Source organism: Parus major, chromosome Z, assembly GCF_001522545.3.
Source record: "Parus major isolate Abel chromosome Z, Parus_major1.1, whole genome shotgun sequence".
NCBI classification, from domain to species: Eukaryota; Metazoa; Chordata; class Aves; order Passeriformes; family Paridae; genus Parus; species Parus major.
The window spans coordinates 34,688,746-34,703,287 of NC_031799.1; the positions used below are offsets into that span (position 1 = coordinate 34,688,746).

General features: G+C 38.2%; 1 long non-coding RNA gene across 1 annotated transcript; it reads right to left on the reverse strand.

Moving 5' to 3' along the window:
• Window positions 1-772: 772 nt before the first annotated feature.
• On the reverse strand, window positions 773-9,368 carry LOC117243734. The gene is made up of 3 exons (XR_004495583.1): window positions 9,215-9,368; window positions 2,470-2,600; window positions 773-1,095 (listed from the first exon to the last, which is right to left on the reverse strand). It is a non-coding gene; the product is annotated as an uncharacterized LOC117243734 (long non-coding RNA).
• Between the last annotated feature and the right edge of the window lie 5,174 nt (window positions 9,369-14,542).

Genomic DNA, 14,542 nt, shown 5'->3' on the forward strand with positions numbered 1-14,542 from the left:
GTCCACAGTCCAGAAGAAGTGAAGTTTTAGGGTCAAATCTTGAAAAAAGGAAAGCTGAAGAACTACATGAACAGTGCACACTCTCCCGCATGCATATGGGCATTTGCTAACCTGCCTGATTTTTGCAACTCCAGTAACACAGACAGGCACTTTTAATCAGATGTCAATTTTTGCATATACTACCTGGAGCCCCTGCTATGAAATTCTAAATGCACGAATAATGGTTGCTTAAACTCTTTCTATGTGGATATTCAACTAATATTAGTAATGAATCACTTGAATTTCTTTTGAATTATCTAGAATGTTTTGTGTGAGCTTCATATCTAAGCACAGTGAATCTGAACAATGCTAATAAATCCAGATGGTAGTTTTTTACATTAATTTTAGTGTAAAAACTAGTGCAGCTAGAATTAGCTGCTCAAGACAGAAAGCCAGAGAGTGAATACTTGTGGAATTAGGTCCTGTATATAAAGTCTTCTTTCTCAGGGATTTCAACAGCATTAATTAATTCTCATCATCCTGCTGTGTGTAGCTAAAAATTTTACTATCCCTATTTTATAGATGGATAAAATTAGTCATATAAAGGTTAAGTGATTTGTGCAAGGTCATGTAGTAACTCTGTAGCAGGGCTGAGAACAGAATTAGAAGTCACAACCTGTGTTACCTTGGGCTAATGATAAGTCCACATGCCACGTGTTATCCTTTCATAAATGACACATAGACAAGGGCCGACTTTAAATTAAGTATTTAAGAGATTCTTTATATAGCTCTTCATATTGTATGTGTCATAAAGGGGTTCAGGTGCACATTGGATTCTCTGAGTTGAGAAATAGCCTTGTCCAGTTGGTGAAATGCATAACTTGCATGGGCAAAATGAGCTGTATACCAAATTCTCAGCTGATCCTAGTGCTTGCTGAAAAAGTCTGTGTACAAGACTGTACGGAAGAACAACTAGATTAGAAGAGTGATAACAATTTCCATGGGAGCATCTGCAATGAAATCCTTCCTTCCATCCTTAGAAGACCATTAATGCTTTGTGTAGTCTGAAAACCAGAAACTCTTACAGGGTCCGCAGTGAGCAGATTTTCCAGATCTCTGAAAGAATGCAAACAGAAAATCTTCCATTGCTGCAAGACATCATTTCTTACAGTTGCCATCAATGCTGAAGCCAATACAACTCTCTTTGTCTGTCTCATCTATGTAATTCAGCAGTAATTTTATAGCTCTGGGATAGATCTTGCTTCTGCTTGTCACTGAATAAAAAATATGTCTGTCTTAAATGACATGGCCTTGACTGGACTTGTGGTGGGGTGGGGAAACAGTGACATTCAAGGCATTCATTTATGAAGAGGAGAAATTATGTTTGTCAGTTTCAGATAAAGCTTGTTCCAACCTCGAGAGAACAGACAGGATATAGATCCCTAAAAACTTGGCAATTTAAAGTAAAACAGAATGAGAGGGCAGCAAAAACAGGAAAGAAAATTTCACTGCTTTAAAATTGTTTCAATAATACTTAAATTTAATTAAAATTAATTATATAGGAAACTGAGTTACTAATTAGAAATGAAATGTCATATAGTACTATTGCAGGAATTAGTAGTCAGAGGTCAGTGATGTGTTCTTCTAGTTTGCATTCTGATGGTACCTAAAAAAGTCATCAAGATAAGGACTGAGTTCTCATTTTATTTTTCTGATGTGTATTGTACCAGGCACAAGGAAAACACACAATAAAAGCAGTCTCTGCCCAGAAGACCTTAAGTCAAAAACAGTTAGTAGTATAATAAAAGGGTAAAGTAGTATCTCAGTGGTTTCATTTCCTTCACTTAAAAATTCATTTATTGTCATTTTTATTACAGTAATGGGGAATGAGGAAGTTTAAAATGGCTGAGGGAGATGAAGAAACAGCAGAAAATTAATTAGAAAGGAATGAGGACACCAGATTGGAGGTGTGTCAGAGGGGTGAAAGTCAAAAGCAGAATAGCAGGCCAAGGATGGAACTTAGCTGGCAAGCAGACAGCCAGAGGAAGCCAGGTAAGTATTTTAGAGCAGCTGTGGTAAAGTAGCTTCCCTATGAAATTTAAAAAGGGCATCAGAAGTTCAGAAGACTCCAAGACTTCTTTTCTTTTGTGCTATATTGTCCTAGTGATGAACACCACTAAATTTGTAACACAAATTAGCAATGGCAGAAGCTTCAGATTAGATCTGGTGCTGATGTTTTGGTTCTCCTGGTTACAAACTACTTTTGACCCTTCCAGGGGCAGACCTGCCCCCAAATTGCCTGCTTCCATTATTTTTAAAGATTGCAGAGATACTCTATTGTTGGGGTGATTTTATTTTATCAAGTGGATTTGGTCAAAAGTGTTGGGGGTGGGAAATGGAGGATGCTGGTGGGGAGGGAGGTGTGCAGTTAATATATTGATGTGAGGCCTGTAAGATCAGAGATAAAGCACAACCATTACCTTCTCTTACCTTTGCATTACTAGCCATTACTGAATGACATGGTGCAGAAAGGCTGTTAGAGAAGGCTAATGCCTATACAGCCAGTGTAATGAAGAAATGGGGGACTTAGGCACAGGAAACCACAACACCAACAGAAGGAGCTGAAAAGATATAGATAAGATTAGTGACATATGTAAAGGCACAGATAATGTGTGACAGAGTCTGCCCAGCTGAATAGGCTGAAGCCAGCAGTAATAGGAAGTCCGTGTTCTCCCTAATCCTCCCAGATAAGCTGTTCCATCCAGAATTATCAGCCAACAATCTTCAGGGTATCAGGCTGAAAATGAAGTTTCAGACTGCTTTGATTCCTCATCCATAAATGAGAAAGTGCCTGAAGGATCTTTATTTATTCTCGCTCCCTCCGAAACACTCTTCAAAAAGTGCCAATATACTAGCAACAGATGCATAAAGCCTCGCTTACTTTGATTGACAGAACATGATATAAAGCAACTCTCACTTGACATTTCAGTTTCATAAGGCTTCAAGCAAGTGTATGTGTGTGTGTAACTTTAAAACTTCACAAGGAAAGGAAAGGGGATATACACAAACTTCAAGAAAACGTTTTCTGAGTAGAGTACAACACTTCCCTTGTTTCAAGATCTTGTATGACAAGTAATTTCAGTGTACTGTTTCAGTCCTGCATTTATTAAATGCCTGCAATATTTGCACTGCTGGTTTTTGTAAACTTTCAAAATAATTGATATATATGTCTCCAGGAAATATGTTTACATTGAAAAGTTAAAGGAGCTTAGAAAAAACTTTCAAAATATTAATGAGATATGAATATGGATTCTTACCTTTTTTCAAACATACTATAATTATCAAAAAGGTAAAGGAAGAATTTTTGTTGGGTTTTGTGTTTCTGTTCTATACAGGGATGAAGGAAAAATGCAGGAACCCACCTGTAGCATGTCTGTATTCCTGATGTAACTACTGTAGTATGACTCCCCTGAGGAAGTAATCTGGGCAATGGTTATGAGAAATATTTGCACTGTATCCTCATTAGTTTTTATGCTTTAATATGGTTTTCTTTTTTTACACATGGTTTGCCTGGAGCTTCCAGTGACAATATATACTAAATACACGAACACTTGGGAACACTGACAAAGCTTGGGGATTAAACAATTTGTACCTGGAGTGAAAGGAAACTACTCCAAAAAATCTATAACCCTCAACCCTTTATGATAGAATGCATCTGCTCTTCCTAATGAGGAATGCTTTTCACCTCTGAAAGAAAGAAAAAAACAAACCAAAAACCCTCTGTGTGTAAGTTTTGTTGGGGAAAAGAACAGAACCATGATCAAAGGGAACTGGCAGATTTCTTACTTTTTATTTACAATGGGCAACCAAGATAAATAAAATACAACTAGCAGAAGAACATTAGAAAAGGGAAATTGTTCCTGAATATTAACAGGAAACTTCAAAGAAAGGGTGAAGAAATGTAGATGAAGCATTCCAGTTTTTCTTTTTCCTCTAGTTTCATTTCCCCTACAAAAAGCTGTAAATTACCTGCCTCCAAACCTTAAGAAGTGCTGTTTGCACCTGTTAATCAATTGTCAAAAAAGCTACTAATTTTTGCAAAGCAACTAGTATTTCAGGATACTAATTATAAGATAAAATAATAAACAGCTAGTCTTTTCAGAACTAATAATGATTTTTAGATATTGCAAGACTTTTTAAGGCACTAGCTTTTCCAATGCTACTAGCACAATTTTTTTATTTCCTCTTGCTCTTGCTTGACACTATTTAATGTAACGAAGAAAATTGATTGAAATGTCCTGTGCTGTCTTTTTCCTACAGGGGAAAGAGTAAAATTGAAGGAGATTTCTTTCTAAACTAATTACAAAACAGTTACATTTTCAGGAAGTATGTGTGAGTTTTGAGAACATTAAATACATTCCTGATTGGTTCTCCATAGTGTTTTGCATTTTCCATTTTAATTTTTTCTATTGGCATGACTGCAAAGAATTTCTCTTTACCATGTGTGTTGATTAACCTGGGCCGAGGAGTGGTAACAGGTCATTACCAAATCACTCACAGGAATGCACTTTAAAATTAATGCCCCTGTGACTGAATCCAGGGACAGGACTAACAGAAATCTCCAGCTCAAGGAATCATGAGGGAAAATCTGGGAACAGGGGAATGAATCTCAGATAAAGCAGAATTAGAAAGGGAAAGCAGTAAAAGTTATAAGAAAGGTAGGTTTGGAAATGAATGCTTTATCTTCAAATGCAGACAAAATGTGTCTTTCTTGTCTTTTCTTTCTTGTCCTTCACTACTGGGCCATTCATATATTTCTGAATTCCTAAAACTGACAAACTAGAAAACAGGACACCTATGCTCAACTTTTTATATTTTGCAATATATTGTTGAAAAGCAGAAGTAGTTTTGTTTCTGCACTTTTAACTATAAGAGAGTGGGAAATCTGTCCTGCTACTAGACTTCTGAACTTCTAGTAACTGATAGTTACTAGACTATCTTTGCTGCAAAAAAGTAAGAAGAAGAATAAACTGTATTATTTAGAGTGTTGACTGTCCAGTTGAACACTGCTGAACAGTGGTGGGAAGTAATGTCCACATTCATTCTTGGAGTTGTGAGACTCAAATGCAAGTCCCATCAAGATCAGTAGGGACTATCCTTACTCAAATGACCTTGGAACAGAATCCCTTTGACACATCTTTAGCCATCTTATCAATTCAATTAGTGGACATCAACAGATGTCGGCCTTTTAAATTTACAGGTGGCAGCTATTGTGAGTGGGCTAAAGACAAGTCTGTAGACATTGCTTAATAATTTTCCTCAGCTGCAGATGATTCTCTACATTGTAGCTAGATGTTTGTCTGTGGATATGTAAAAATGCCTTCAAGCACCGTATTTATTTTTAAATGAATAGTATTCCTCAGCCATGCTTAGGATGAATTTCAACTGGCTGACAGGAAAAGCACAGTTGGGAGACTGCTCACTGTGTACCAGCAAGTCCCTGCTTTGCCTATACATGACATGTGAGAGAGTGCAAAACAAGAAAAAAGAGATTAAGGGGAAAAGGATAGTTCCTGTTGATTTCGAACAGCCAATTGAAGACATTATTTTGAGGACAAACAGGACATTGAAAGGATTAAGAAATCTGATGGGTTTTTCAAAGCCTTATGTCAAGGCTGTTCCCTCCACCTATGTGGGCATGTTAGACAATGAAGAGAAAACTTGTAAACCTCCACTTGTTTGTACTGCCCAAATTTAGTTAGCATAACTGATGTCTCCAGTGTCTTCTGCACAATGCAAAACACTTCCTGGAAATAAATGCAGCCATGCTGGCACAACCTGTATTCCAAAAACAAAAAACAACCCCCAAAAAACCAACCAACTAACCAAAATACCCCCCAAATCGAAACCAAAACAAAAACAAACAAAAAACCCACAAAAAACCAAAACAAACAATAACGACAAAAAAGAGCAGAAAAAGAAAAAAAACAGCAATCAAACGGAGGAGCTCAGAAAAGAGCGAAAGAGTTAAAAAATTTGAAATGCCACACAAAGTGCTCCCACAGTTTTAAAATGTTAATCAGTTATGAAAGTGTAAGTCATCCCCTGCTGATAAAGAAAATGAACACAGGAACAGAGGAAAAATTGGAGTTTCTGAATTAAGAATCTGTGTGGCTTTTCATCAACACTTGGTAGGCAATCCAAAGACCCAAGCCTGTCATCCAGCAGACTGGTATACAACTCTGCATTTTGCATTATATATGCATTCAGAACCACAATGCCTACCTGTGTTTCTGTGGTAGCCATTTTTGCTATGCAGCTGCTGGGGATGACAAAGGAGAGCATTGAGACATTTAGAGGTCTCTCTGAAAGCACCTGAACTCACTGATTGCTTTCCTTGCCAATTACCATGATTCTAGCATAGATAGTCCTGAGGGAACTATCACCTGCTCTACATCCTTTCCTCTGGCTGATTTAGCTCAAGTGGCATAAGAGACAAAGAAAACGGAAAGTTGTTACTGCTCTGGGTATTTGCACAGAAGGATCCTGTATTCCCATCCTGCCACAGATGCTTCTATGCAGAGTGAAGGGCAGATGTCTAAATTACTTCAGCCTTACCTTGTAAAACAGGTGCAAAGAGATTTTGCCGTTATTTTGTTTTGGGTTTCCTTTTTTTTTTTTTTTTTTTTTCTTTTTAGCCTGAATTTGTCTTGATATTTTTGGTTTTAATTTGTTAAGGTACAGCATGAGGACAGAGGATGATTAATTCAGAAGAACCAACATGATGAGAACCCCATTCAAGGGGAAAGTCTTCGCCTTAAGAAGTGCATGGCATAGCTTTTTTCTGTAGGTTATCTATTATAACAAAGGCAGGAGCGAGATAAAAAACCAGCAAATATACAGCATGTTTTTCTTCTTTTGCTGCAATCAAAAAATGCCTTAAACTTCTTGCACAAAGACAAAAATACACAAAACAGACTCTTCTAATTTTAAACTGGCATTTACTTTCTGCTTGCTTGTTTTAAATATGTTGCATTTTATAAATTCAAAACTTGTAAGCTCAGAGTGGGATGGCTCTCATGGCCCCAAGCAAACATCTCTGATTTTAACATCCTATTATGCATGGATGAAAAGCTAAGCTAATAACTAATTTTCACCCTCACAACACAGCCATCTCTGACAAGATTAAAAGCGATTGTTTCCAAGGGATGTTTACTAACATTAGCCCAAAGTGGACAAGTGGGCAAGTCAGGAGGCAAAGTGCGACCCTGCATTAGAACATTACAACCAGGCAATTTTGGCACTGCATATACCAAAATATAATACATTTGAAAGAGAAAAGACATGGGCAGAGACCTAATCATATTAATGAACTAAAAGCAACAGAGGAAAAGACTATGAAGGAGGTGCCTAAACGATTTATAAATGAGCATTTAGTTTCATGCTGTCTGTGAATATTGCACAATGTTTCTTCATCTTTATACCCTGGATGTGTTGTGTATCACCATAATATATATGAGAGTGTATGTAACAGCTATACAACAGAGAATATGTGGTATCTGTCTTCTTCCACATTCATATGAGCTCACATACAGAAATTTACCTCCTTATGGTGAAATAATGTAAATTTTTTTCATCTTGCTAAATAGAACCACTTAAGCAGCTCTCAATAGAAACAGGAATGTTATATCTGGTTATGTAAACCATTCCTTGTTAAACTTCTTAACTGCTGTGGGTTCACTGCCTTTTAGCTTAGAGAAAATACGTATCTGTTTGTGGTCACTAAAGACATTCTAGCACTTTCTATGGAGATGTTTGAGAATGTCAATGTCAAACTGTAGCTTGAGTATCGAGGACTACCTAAACTTCCCCATGTGGCTTGTCTGAGGCTGGTCTCTGTTTCCTTTTCTCTTCAGGATGGCCATGCAGTACAGCTCTGAATGGCCTAATAATTACCTCAGTTTATCTTGTGCTGTGAGTGCATCTCATTGGAGAAATTGAAGATTAATTATACTCATCCATATTTTCCTAGTTTTGTTTTGTTATTTGGTTATTTTGTTTGGGTTTAGGTGCTGGGTTCTTTTGTTGGCTTGTTGTGAGGAGCCAGTGAGTTTTGTTATGCCTCAACAGTAATTGTCAGAGGTACGTAGGGGAGGGACATGTCCATGTCCAGGAGGCAGCCAGGAGAAGATGCAGGAAAGCCTTGTGTCGGGGGAGACTTTTCCTGGCCAGCAGGTGATGTCTCTCGTGGGACAGGCAGTCTGCCGGGGAGCACGGAGGACACTGTACCCCAGAGCCGCTCTCCAGCCGGATGGCAAAAGGTCTCCAGCTCTGGATGCGCTGGGACATCGCACTGGGCCGGCGTCTCCTGTCAGCGGGCAGGCTTGTGGGGAGCCGGGGGCATAAAAAGCAACCGCACCCCAAGCTCCGGGAGCTGTTCTGGCCCTTGCCTTTTGACTCCTCGGGGGCCCTTTGAATTGGCCTTTGCAGCCCCGCCCTTCGGCTCTCCTGCCCCCGCTGGCTCTTGCTCGCCCTGGCGTGTGGTCCCGTGTCCCCGTGTCCCCGAGCAGCGCCCTGCCCGCTCCCTCCCAGCACGCCTGTCCCCTTTGCCCAGCGCAGCCGGCTCGGAGGCAGCCCAGCGCCATCCTCAGCGCGGCCCTGCCCGGGCTCCCGCCCCTCCTGCCGCTCCCCCCGCGCCTCGTGGCCGCCGCCGCCGCCTCAGGAGCCGCGCCCGGGCCGGCAGCGAGCGCAGCCCCGCCTCGGGACAGGGCCGCGCTGCCCAGCTCCGCTCCGAGCGCCCTCTGGCCTGCTCTGCCTCTGCTGCCATCCTGCTGCCTCTTTCTCTGGCCTCTCTGGCCCTCCTCACTACCCTAACTCCTTCTTATTTTGTCTTCGCAGATACAACGTTTGCCTCGTTTGGCTTAATTTCGTTCCCGACCATCCATTATTAAATTATCTCATCACTGTTACCCACACTGGAACGCGACACTTGTCTTTTGTTTCTTGGTTTTTTTTTTCCTGAAGTGCTGTTCTAGAAGTCTACCGAGATTTCAAGACTGTAAAAATTCTCTTACTCATTATCATTACTAGCAACACAAAGATGCTGTTTAAATAGAAAACAAGGCTAAAAATCCTGAATAAGAGAAAAGACATCAAGAAATTCCCCTGATAATTACTGATGACTGCAGGTGAAATTTAACTCTAAGGCTGACATATAAATTGATATGGGCATTACCAGACACTGTGCAACTTGTGTTGTATCTCTTAGTGGCAGAACAGATAACAAGATCAATTGCTCATTTCAGCTGAAGAGAGAGGAGTGGCCTAGACAAAAAAAAAGAAAAAAAAGAAAAAAAAAAAGTTGTGGATATTGCCTGACCAATACTGAGTTTACACCACTGTACAAGAAGCAACTGCAATTTTTATCAATGCAGTTAAGCTAGATTTAAACTAACTCTGACCTCAATGGCAATGTAGCTTTAGAGATCTGTTGAGAGGCAAACTTAACTGGTTAAAGGCATGAACCACACCCATTTGCCCATGGCTTGCACCTTGCACTGAACTCCAGTGAGCCACTGTAACCTTGTTTTTCAAGTAAGTTTATTCATAGCAGAACTGAGCATTTCTTTCAATGCTGCTGTCACAAGTGTGACTCTTTTTTTGCCTCTGTTTGGGTGGTACAACCATCTGGAAAACGAATCCAGTTGACTTCCTGAGGATTACCCATTTAGCTGTTGAAAGCAGCTTCCCAGAGTGTGGCCCACAATATCTGACCTTCAGTTCTGAGTGATCCCACAGAGCCTCAGGTAGTCAGCAATGACAGAGCAGTTTTAGATAGCTTTAATTTATGCCAGACTCAATCTGGTCTCTGTCAGTCCCAAAATTACAGGACTGTAAACACAGATTCAGACCATGCTTTTCCTACCTTTCCTTGTAGTTCAGGCAGACAAAGAGCTTATCCAGCAACTGTACACCTACTGATTAACTTGGAAAAGTCTCTTAAACAATTTAGAAATTGTACTTAAAAAATCATTTATATTTAGGATATTGCAGCTGAGAATTGAAATCTGAAAGCCTAGGACAGCAACCTTAAAATGCACCCTTTTCCCTTTGTTTATCTTTCCTTTTACTCAAGAAAGAATAATTTCTCAGGGAACAAAACACACTTATTTATAACACAGTATGCAATCAGTTCAATCTACCCTCTACCAACAGAAACAACAACATTTCTACTCAGAACACTGAACACGAATACATTAAAAACATGACATGGGCCCTTCAGAGGTTTTCAATTATTAGTTTTCTTGCATTGCACAAAAGTACAAGCTGTCATTGTACAGTGGCCTTTTAAAATTCAGAGTATGAAATAGATGAGGAAATAGATGAGTTTTCTCCATATACAGCTGTTAAGCCCTACCACTGCAAGATGTAAACTCTCCCTCTTTTAAGTCTCCTTGCTTCTTTAATGATTCCTGAATACTACAGTTTGCATAGATGGAAAATATAACAATGAAAAGCATCAGAACCCATGGAGCATGATATGGGTCTCTGGGATGATCTATTTCTTTTCCAGACAATGTCATTAGCTCCCCAGATCATTCTGTTTGGCTACTTCTGGCTCCCTCTCATGCAAAGAGCAACAAGACCGCTCATCCACGTTTTAAAATCTTCTGAGGAAGTAAAATTTTATTTACTTATTAAAAAATTAGACTGATTCTGAAATTCAAGACTGAAATCTGTAAAAGTACTTCTATTGAAATATAATTCATTATAATACATATTATTCCTACTAAAAATTTAAATGCAGATAATTATGTATAATTTATTTAGATTGACACTTCTCTTAAATGTATAAAATATTTCTACTTCCTAACGTTATTTAAAGTTGACAGTAAAGCCAAATGAACTTGTCACCCAAATTTGCTCCTGGTGTTGGAGGCTACCATGTCTTTGACAGTCTGCTAGCGTGGTGATGGATTCTAAAAGGTGCCTGTTAATATGTTTGTGAACTTAAGCCAGTACATTATTATTTATTAAGTTCTTTAGCCTAGGGAGAACAATATAAAAATTATAAAACCTGTAGTCTTGAGTTATAGACCAGAGTCTTGTTGTACAGCGTTCAGAGATCCCTGTTATGGCTTTCAGCTTCAGGTAAAGACATCCTTAACCACATCGACTGGGAACAGTTCCATAAGAATTAGTACTTCCAGCATAAGAATGTGAAAAAACACAGCTTAAGATATGGTGTTTGTCACATAAACCTTTCCAAGACTGCAGGAATATCATGGTGTCTGAATTTTTCTTGCTCTTTCATAGGCTGCTACTCCTGGGAATATAGTACAGGATATATACTTTGTTTAAAACTCAGTGTATTTTTGGCTTGCAATGAGTACTTTCTGCAGCAAGCAGCTTATTGTCAAATTTAAAAAAAATTGTATGACAATGGCAAACTCTTAAAAGAATTAGTTCTTACTAAAGCTGACATAACAGCAAATAGCAAAAACTTGAATATTTCAATATACTTTCTAAAATATTAGCAAATGTGCCTTAGAAAAACTCTGTAGAGATTGGTGTAAAAACAGAAGTACTATGCTGATATGCTTTCAGCCATATGTTATGTTGTTTTATTTTTCAGCACATGTCATCAACAGTTTTCTTTTGATATGATCAAAGAACCATACACATTCACTCAAATAAGGTATAAAGAAATCTGTGCTTCTGTTTTTCTTTAGTTTTCAATCCTTCATTTTGTCTGTTCTCTAAACAAGAAACCAGGAGTGTGCTCATGGCTAAGATGTGTATCAATTAAAAGTGAAGTATGTGCTAGAGGAACACTAAAAACTTCAGGACCTTTCAGATATGCATATCAATGGTAGGAACCTGATTGCACTCCAGGGAGATACTCTCAGTTGTCACAAAAGGAAAAATACGTATACAGATAACTGGATTAAATGGAAGCACCTATTTTGGGTTAGAGAACTGAGCTTGTAGTGGCATTCCTGTATACACTCTGTGCTTTCATTACTGGCTAGAGGAAAATATTATTATATATACTTGTTTTTCTGGCTGGGCTCCACAAGTGCATCAAGATGAAAGGAACTTTTATTTTTTTAAAGGACTTACAGTAAAGATGCAAAATGTCCTCATACTCACAAAACTAGAGATTAATGCAATAACATAAAGCCACCAGACATATTCTACCAACATTTTCCTGATCCCATGAAATCTCATAAGACAGTTTGTACTAAGATGGAAAATCTTTTAAGGATGCTGATTATATGCATCATAGCCAGTTTGCACTGAAACACCTATTCCTTCAGTTGAGGGAAAAGGAACAGCCTCATGGGGGGTAACTACTATCCATATTTTGCATGTTAAACACTAAAAAAAGTTTTACTTTGGAAAAAAAGTTATATACTAGTGTAAAAATAATGATGATTTCTTGTAGCCTCTGTTTAAATACATTCAGATTCTTTTTGGATGCCCCGTGAGCTTCTTCCTTCAGAAAAGGAATGTTGTGTTGAAACTTTTCTGCAACTAGAGAATCAAAGGCTGCTCTATAAAAAAATTGCCAACACTTTGGCAGATCCACAGCTCTGATTGTGTTCCCTCGTCTCCAGCATGTGGAGAAGGTTAAAGGAAGGGAGCACGAGCCTTGATATCTTGCTTTCATACCAACCCACACTTGTAACTGTTCTTGGCGCAGTTCAGCATTCTTCCAAGGCATTACTAGAGCTGAATTTGTACTATGTGCACCTATATTTCTAGTTGTGGTTGGCAATGTGACTACTTCTATGCCTACAGAGGAGATTTGTTTTGGCCATGTTGATGTTCACAACAGCCAATATGACAAAACTATCTAAAAATAAATAGTGTCAAATGCCTAAACTGTCCTAAATATAGCTTCTCTTAGTAATGTACAGCTAATTTACTTCAGAAAGTTTCAGGTTTTTGTGAAATGCGCATGTCAGCTTCTCTAGATCTGCCACTACAGACATACTGCTTAGTGTATCTGGGGCAACTATAAGCAGACAGAAAGTGTGTGTACATGTGTATACCATAGCCACAGCAAGCTGGGAGCAGACGCACCTCCTGTTTCAGCTGTGCAAGTTCTCAGCCAATTGATCATGGATGTAAGCAACTAACAGGGGAGCAAGACACAAGGTATGCGTGTCTAAAAACATAATGCACAAATGCATCATCATCATAGGGCATGAAACCCTTTAGTAGTAGGATCTGGGACCAACACTATTTTGTAGATTTGGTACTAGCACAGACTTATTAAAAGTGAAGTTGAGAGTTTCATTACAAAACTTGAAACTTAGAATATAATAAAAATACCAAGTACTGAAAGGTTGGTGTCAAAATTATAAGCACCTACAGTGTCATGCTGAAATCCTCCCTTCGCCAATGTCATCAAGAGTTTTACTGAGGACCTGACGGAGCGAAGGACTTCATGCTATGTTTTTACAGGTGATATAAAACTATGTTAGTATTCACCTGCTCATTTCAGCTTGCCTACTAGAGCCCTGGAAACTTCTCAGTGATAGCATTTTTTGAACTAGAAGAATTGTTTAAATACAAGTTTCCCATGTACTGAAGACCATGCATACCTACATGTCTTTACACATACGTGTCCAGCCACAAAAACAGTGATTCTCTTAAAAAAAAAAAATTAGAAAAAAAAAAATCAGAATTAAAAAAAATAGAGGAAATGTACAGTACAGACAGACAAGAAATGGGATCTAATATATAACTTCTGAAAAGAACAGAGAAGTTAACCCAAGGATCTTGGCAATGTTCCAGTTCTAATAATTTGATTTTAGCTCTCTGAATTTCTTCTGTAATTTCATACAGATACAGAATTTTTCAATCCCTGTCCTAAGATGTTGTGTAGATTTGCTGTTCATTAATGAACAATGCCATTATCCACTCAGGCAAAGCTTAAGTCATACCTAAACTATCTGGATTCTATCAAATTAGCTATTAAGAAAATGCTCTAATTCCAGTTTAGTCATATGTGACTTCTCAGGTAGTTTCACTGGTAAAAAGGATCATGGTTCTCCAAAGTTCTACTTCTCTTCAGCTAAAATATCTAAGATTTTAATATTACAATACATAGTGTGGTATCTTTTTAATCAAATAAAATGTATGCTATTTAGATGACCACAAAAGGAATTGTGTTAATGTAGGCAAAAAATTTATATCACTAACATTCAACAACATGTATCTACCAAGACAAAATGAGAACAGTTTTTCCTGAATTTTACTCTGTCACTGGGTACATTTTTTCTGATGTTCAGCCTTTACTGAGTACATAATGGACTTCTCTAGGGAGCAGAAAATGTGTTTTTTAAGTAAACATGAAATGCTTTGATAAATGAAAACATTCAAATGAGATTGCTATTGGGAGAAAAAAAAACCTATTCTGTTAAAACTGTTGTTCTATTGTTTAGGATAATAATAAAACCCTTTATCCCAAAAGACTGAAACAAATTTTGATTCATTGTGGCCATACTGCACATTTCTAAAAAACTAAACTGTCATATTGAATGTAAATAAT